This window comes from Syngnathus floridae, chromosome 20 (genome assembly GCF_059516105.1).
Source record: "Syngnathus floridae isolate MCC-2025c chromosome 20, RoL_Sflo_1.0, whole genome shotgun sequence".
Classification (NCBI taxonomy): Eukaryota; Metazoa; Chordata; class Actinopteri; order Syngnathiformes; family Syngnathidae; genus Syngnathus; species Syngnathus floridae.
Window position 1 is genome coordinate 2,127,027 of NC_142432.1, and position 7,854 is coordinate 2,134,880.

A 7,854-nucleotide genomic window follows, 5' to 3' on the forward strand; every position below is an offset into this window, starting at 1 on the left:
TGTATCTCTCTCGCTCTCTCTCTCGCTCCTCTCTCTCCGGGCCAAGGAGGTGAAAGTGGCTTCCATGGTAACGGCACACTCTGTTTATGCCACCACCTCTCACTTCATCACAAGCTGTCGATGGCTGTGATTTGCATGTGCGGACCCTCCCACCCTCTGCTGGTGCCACGGGCCCCCACGTATACAGGTATTTTAATGTTACACACTTCCAGTGGATGAATTTGCATCACACCTCACTTGGTTATAGTTTTTAAAAATGTTCAGATTAAATTGCGCAAAATATATGTTGAGGTCATCACATTGTGGTTCCACGGACATGAGTAACAGAAACAATGATTATGACTTCTTTTTACTTCGACCGGTCTCTTCCAATTAGCAAAGTGTGTGTATGTGTGCGAGAGGGGGAGGGAGGGAGGGAGGGAGCATTCTGGCCAGTCGGACCCCCTGCAGGGCAGAAAGGGTGTGGAAAAATACTGTAGATTCCATACCAGGAAATCCATTCGGGCAAGGGGCCTTGTTGGGGCTGGCATGCACGCACAGAGCAGCCGCCATGTCTCTTGTGAACAAATCCTCATTAGGGTGTCATTTCTAAATGACAATCAGCAAGTGGGGGGTGGGTGGGGGGGGGGGCATGCAAGCAGCTCTGGAAAAGCCACAATAATCTAAGATGAGACTCGGACAGAAAAGAGAGTGGATTGATGTTAATTCAGCTGCAGACTTTTTTTGTTTTTATTACTTTGTGAGCTTGTTCGAATTGCTGAGTTGCATGTGTTACTTTTTGGAAAGAGGGTGAAGAAAGACAGATAGGTGGAGTAGCGAGACAAAGTGAAAGAGAGAGCGAGAGAGAGGTTAATTTGCACATATTAGAGAGGGCAGGATTTTTCATTAAAAAGAGATTGAAGTTGATATATGCCTGTGTGCTCCTGACACACTGTACTCTGATTGTGTTAAGTCCTTGACAGAACAAAGGATTGCCACCCCCCCTCACTTTTCCAGCCCTCTCCCATTCCCTGTCTCTCCCAGACATTGTAGCCGATCGAAGATCAGGAAAAGCGTCATCCTCACCTCAAGATAAATCCACGCATATATCTATTAACTTACCATTTGATCTATTTATTATTTATCAATCTTAAACTATGTATCTCATCAACTTTGTTGACTAAGAAAAAGATTTTGGGGAGACTATTCACTAGTTATCTGAAGCTGAGCTGTGATTGGTTGAGACCTGAGACGGGCAACTGTGATGTCATTTTCAGTGGACAGCAAGTGGCAAAATGGCCGCCCCGAGCTAACTAAAAATAGGTCAATTTTGCAGCTTCGAAAACCAGTAAACAAACCAAACAAACTGTAGCGAAAAGGCTTTGAAGTGATATTGCTGTTTTGAGATCATAGTTTGGACTATCAAGAAGGTTTAAATTATTTAATAAGCAAACTTTTTGGGGAGGGGGGGGCAAAATACCCCTTAATCCACGCCAAGCATTACCGTACATCTTATTCCGCAGACGTACCTAATAAAGTGGCTTTTTTGCTTACCTCAGGCCATGCTTTCAATCGGTACTGGGAATTAGAAAAGCAATAATAGCAACTGCTCCTTGTCTTTTTGGGATCGGCCATTTTAGACGACATAAATCTCCCTCTTTTTGCTTTGTTTAGTTCTCCCCTTTATTTTTACCTCAGGCCACATCTGTCATTCTACGCTGGAGTTATACCTGACCTTCGACCTTAGTTAGCACAGCCCACAGACCTGTTTGGCACACGTACACAAATACAAACACGCGCACACACACACACACGAGCACACACACAAAGGGGAGATATTGATTGGTGATGGATAGATAGAGCAGCACGGTGCCTGATAAGAAGGCCATATTTGATGTTTGTACTAGAGCAAGAAGAAAGATTAAATCACAATGAGCAGTCTGCTTTGTCCTTGGCTCCGTCGCCACTTGAGGCTTTGTACGAGTTTTGGACTCCAGCTTAAGCGATGAGGCCGGTCTGGCCCCAGGAAGAGCCATTGATTAACAAGGCCTCTAATGTTTTTCAAGGGCGGCTTTTTCTTCTTCTGCACAAACCAAAAACAAAGTACCATATTTTAGGAACCATTAGGTGCACCGTGTTAAGAGCCGCAATTAACGGGTAAATAAAAAAAAAACAAGAATGCACATTATTTTGTGATCTATGTTAAATAGATTATTATTAGATTTTACATCATGCTATACAATGATTGACTATATCGTGCTTGGAAGTGCAAATTGGAGGTACCGGTGAGTTGCACCTGTGTGGCAGGAATGCTATACTAATGGGAAGTGTTTCGCATGTGCGCTAAATAAAGTGTTCACATGTGTAACCCCTGCGGACATGTGCACTCTCTTTTCACTTTCACGCGGATGCTTATGGAGCCACGCAGGTGCAACGCATGCAATTCTGTGAACAACAAAAAAAAAAAAAAAACTTAAAGTCCAATTGGCTAGGTGTGGTTCCCCGACCCGAGCAGGATCGGAAGCGCCGTACATATGCATGGGAGGGAGGTCATGTATGTTGGCCAGTGCGCGCACGGTCTCAAGGGTTGAGAGATTATGCAGACAAAAGGTGCACCTGGTGCTTTAGATTGAGTTTCTCTCCTCCCCTTCCTCCCTTTATACCCCCCCACACACACACACACACTTCCACCCCCTTCGCCGCATCTCCTCCGGCCATTTCCAATGTCACCATGGGACTTTTAAAAGATTAGCTTGAAGAACGGCGCTGCTAATAAGTGTCAACAGCTTGGGAACGAGGGAGACTAATGGAGACTGTGTTCTTTATATGAAAAACTTCCCTTCTCAAAGAAAGTGGTGGCGCCATCTATTTGTTCCAATTTACTGTCTTGCCTTGTGTTCCGGTATTTCATCATAGTACTGTGCAGGGGTGCTAATCACATCCTTTTTTTATATATGTGGCCTCAAAAGTGGCAATTTGGCAATGCATCAGTCGAGCGCCATTTCTAAAATGTAAACATAATGAAAAGCATGACCGAATAGCTTGTGTAAACTGGCTGAAATATTAAAAACAATAAATGAAATAATTACAAATAAATCTGATTAGTTCAACAAAACATGACGTTAAAAATTGACAATTCTAAACAAACAAGATGTTTTTTCCTTATAATGAGGTCATGATTTTTTGCAAGAAGAACTTAATACTGTATATACTATGTCATCTCTCAAAATACAAGCACAGCTTGCTGTCAGATGTCTCTGATGTAAGAAAACAAAGTTCCAAAGTATGAGACTATACTTTGTGTGCATTTGCAGTCTGGCTTTAGTTACACATCACATAACACACACCGGCCGATGGATCCTTTAACACACACGCACACACACCTGTTTAGAACCACTAAAACATTTACAACCATCTGTTATTATTCTAATATTTCAAACAGTCAAAACACAATGATTCCGTCTCGCTCTGTGGTCTTCATACCTCTCTCGTATACGTGTGTGTGCGCGTGTGCATGTGTGTGATTGCACGTGAGGATCAGCTTTTTGTGTGTTTCTTTGTCCATTCATGCTCTTGTGGGCTTCTAATGTGAGTGTGTGTGTGTGCCCCCCTTCACACACTCTCTCTCTTTTCCCTTCTTCCCAACTTCCACAACGAATCCTGCAAGCTTCCCCATCCAGCCCAGTGGTCTCCGCTTGCATAATAAATTAGGCCTGTGGATAGGTGGAAGAAAAAAAAAGGGTGTGCTCCCTCACTCGCTCACTCATTCGCTCGCTCGCTCGCTCCCACACAACAACGTACTGATCCATTCCAAAAAGCTTGGGTCCATTTCATTTAACAGCTGTTGCTGTTGGAGAAATCCCTCTTTTCATGCCTGTCGTTCAAATGTTTACTGTTCTGTGATTTCAGCAGTTAACATTTATGTTGTTCATTATTTTTGTTTCAATTTAACAATCTGTTAAGAGATGCCCTTGCTTTTAAGCGAGCGTAGCTCCTTGCATGCTAACATTTGCAGTAGCTTAAAAAGTGTTGGCGGTGGCTTAAGCTTGCCAAATAGGTCATGATTTCAATAAAATAAACAAATACTGTACAAAAAAAACACTTCTTCAAATATTAGTATAGTCAATAAATTAATTAATTAAAATAAATGAATAAAATTTGCATATGTTTATTTGTAGTTGTGGTTCACCTCAATCTCATCACCTCATTCGAACGCAAAACACAAATGACAAATTCCTCAAATACTTGATACAAAGAAAATCCATTTTAATATGATTGTGTGTGAATATTACTGCTGTGAAAACACAATATATGTCATTATCCTGACCCTCTATTTATCTATTGTGTCTGTTGTTTATAACCTTTGAACAGCAAATTCGGGGATTAAGGTTCAATTTTAACGTTAATTAAGGCTTTAACTTTGGAAATTCTAATTTAAGAATGTGAACACAGAATAAATGACTGAGAAATTGACATATCCTTTTTGTAAAGTGGTAACCACCTTCTCCTAGCCACTACAGTGTCGCTAAGCAAGGCACGTTCATTCATAAGCTGTTTTTTTAGATGAGCACATGTAAAAGTGTAAAAACCCTCCCACCTCCTGCAGCTCCTTCCCTGTTTTTTTATTAGATAATCAGAAAAGGGCACACACACACATGCACAGGTGAATGCGTGGAATCAGATGAGAGGATTTCTTAATAATATCATATGCATATGAAAGCTGCTGCTGTTTGATGAATACTAAAATCAAATTTCTCAACCTGACAACACTGGCAAAAAGGGGGAAATAATTAATAACACATCCCACTCTGCCCATCGTTCATGTGGTGGTGCTTTGACGTGGACACGTACACATGTAAGAGAGAGAGCCCCACAGCATGCAAGGCCTGGAAGAGTTCATAATGAGGAATAGAGCCTTATATGGCCAATCACTTGGAAGTAATTATCAGTAATGATCTGCCTGTGACTGATCTATTTTTACCTGATGATCAAAACCAGAGCTCATCTCACATCTATATCCCGTCACATTCATTATAGACCCCGCACACTTACATTCATCTCTGCCAGCGCCACCTGTCCATGCATGAAGATCCTTGCCACTCCATTCACTGGGATGCAAAACATGGCCCAACTGTAACTTTGGCCCAACCTGCAAGTTAATCACAGGGTGCATCATTTGAATGTGTTCCTCTTACAATGTTTGCTAAATATCATCTTTGCAAAAAAATAAAAAACTACAAATATATAAAGGAAAGCTATGGCTTCTGGTTGAGTTTAATTGAATTTATACATAATTCAGTGGCTTTCAGGGGGGGTGGGCCGGGTCATGTGGCTTCACTGCCCTCAGCTTGATGGTCCTCAAAGCAGCCAACAGGTCGCCAAGACAGACAGCAGCCATGCGTCTTTTTATTCCCACTGCCGGAACGTATTTAGAGTACAGGAGGAGAACATGAGAATTTGTTATTTGTATTGGCTGCAAAACACCATGCAGTCGACGCTCAGCTAACTGATAATGAAATAAGCGTTTGTATTCTTTTAAAACAGGATTTTACATTATTCTTGCTTGACCGTGAACTCATCACACAGATTACGCACGCAAATCGAATTTTTTTCCTGGCTTTAATAAATGTATTATCATGAATAAAGACTTTGTTATTTTTGGCTTTTTTTTATTTTTATTGGTAGTAACGTAACGGACGACTCCAACAAGGAAGCTGTTTGCTATCAGCCGTGTTGCTGCATTTCCTCTCCAAAAGGGGAAAAGGAAAAGCAGACGAGACAAATTCACAATGAGTCATGTTTAATTGTATAATTTTATGAACTAGTAAATTAAATATTTTTTTCCCACCCACCGGCCTCCAACTTACCGATATTCGCGGATTTCCGCGAGTCGTTTATGCGAGCCGGAGTCAGCGGGAGTAAGACGGCAAGCAATGCCGCTAAAGGGCTTCATACTGCCGGCAGCCGCGCGGGCGACCAACCGCCGAGTCCCACAGAGACGCCGCTGCCTATCCCGAGCAGAGAAGCTTTGTGCTAGTTCCTGAAGCAAAAATATATTCACACAGTCTATAAACATTTCAAATCCGTAAATTACGTGGAAATTGAAACGTGCGTGCGTGTGTTTGTAGCTCGCGAAAACATTGTGTTTAAAAATTACCATGAAAGACTAATGCTCTTGTACTACAATAGAATATTTTTCTTTGATTTTCTGCTTGTTATCGTTATTTTTTTCCAGCTATTTCGCCCAACACGAACAGGTTTCCAAAATCATCTAGTGTTTTTATTTCTTGGTCCAAAATTATGTCATCATTATTTTTAAGCTTTTCCTATTATAACATTTCAAAGCAAGATTGCACTTAAAAATATATTTAATCAAACACGTTTTTGTTACCCCCACGTCTCCCTTTAAAAAAAAAATGCTAATGTCCATGATAGACGCAGGGTTGAATATGTGTGTGTGTATGAGCAGAGTGTCACTTTGCAGAAGAATACAAGCTGTCTGAGAATGAAGAGGGATGAAGCAAGATCCTGCTGCTTCTTTTCGCCACCATTATCCTACAGGAGAAGGACCTGTGCGGGGGCATGCACACACATCATGCATGCACACACAGTGCTCCCTGGGAATTGCCTCAGCTGTTCCCCCCAACGCTGAGTTTGTCCTCGTCCTGTTGCCTCGGCGGCCCTTAAGCTTTATCTGGCAGTTCTGGTTCCTCAGGGCGCTGTACTGGGGCCCCTGGCAGCTGACTGCAGGTTCCCAGTCAGGATTAAGCCTCTTAATGACAGCCACTCTGTGATGATTTACGCTGCATTACTGTACACACCAACGGCCGCCCAGTCTTACTAATGGTTTCTTACTCTTGAGCCTCTTACATTTTGAGGAAATGACTATTGGACATTTCTGTGATAATCCATGCATAACTAAGAGCAGAATCAAGAAGTGTACTGACAGTATTAATAAATAAAGAGTTACTTCAGACTGTATAAATCTAAAAATAAAGGGAATAAATGCTCTCCAATTAGCAGTAGTGTAAATAAAATGAGATCTTATTACAATTAAGGTAAGCAGCTCGTTCAAAAAGTATTAAACGGTGTATTCGTTCATTGAGAATTGAATACGGTTGGATGCAGGCATACCTGGTGTGATTGTATCTGTCTCTTAAGCAAATGCATATTTACCCCGGTGTGGATTAATTTGCGGCGCATTACACACACCATCATCCACACCCACTTTGTGTCAGCTGAGCTACAACAGTCTAATCATTCGGGGCTTAACCCTCCTGCTTGAGCTCTCAGACAGACACATCTCCTGTTTTCTTCCACCGGGGCTTAGTCATGTTTTGACTTTGCCATCAGGCACCTGGTCAGGCGGCACACGGGGGTCCTCCGTCAGCTGGTGCAGGCCTGCCCCCCCCAACCTAACCCTCGGGATGAGGGGGTAGGGAGGCCTGATGATGGACACAGTGGCTCTGCTGTGTTGGGAAGCAGCTTATAAAAGAGATGGTGGTGGTGTGTGTTATTTAAACAGGCTGGGTTTGAGTGACAGCCAGGTCCGATACTATGTAAAGGCAGGGGGGAGGGGAGGTGGGGCTATTTTGGGGTGAGTGAGCAAGATCTTGGTAAAGAGAGGAGAAAAAAAAAAAGGGGGGGGGTCGCTTGTTGTTGAATTCAGGTTACTTTGTGTGTTGTGAATGCAGGGGAGCTCTACGTGGGGTGGGGGGCTATCTTGGCTGGGAGGGGAAGCAGTGGTGGAGGGGGAAAGTGAGCTTTTAATTACCAGGGCAGAAGCAGATGTAGCAGAGTGGTACCCCCACCTTTAACTAACACACACATACACACACACGCTCCGTCTTAGCAGCTGGAAGTCATCAAATGTGT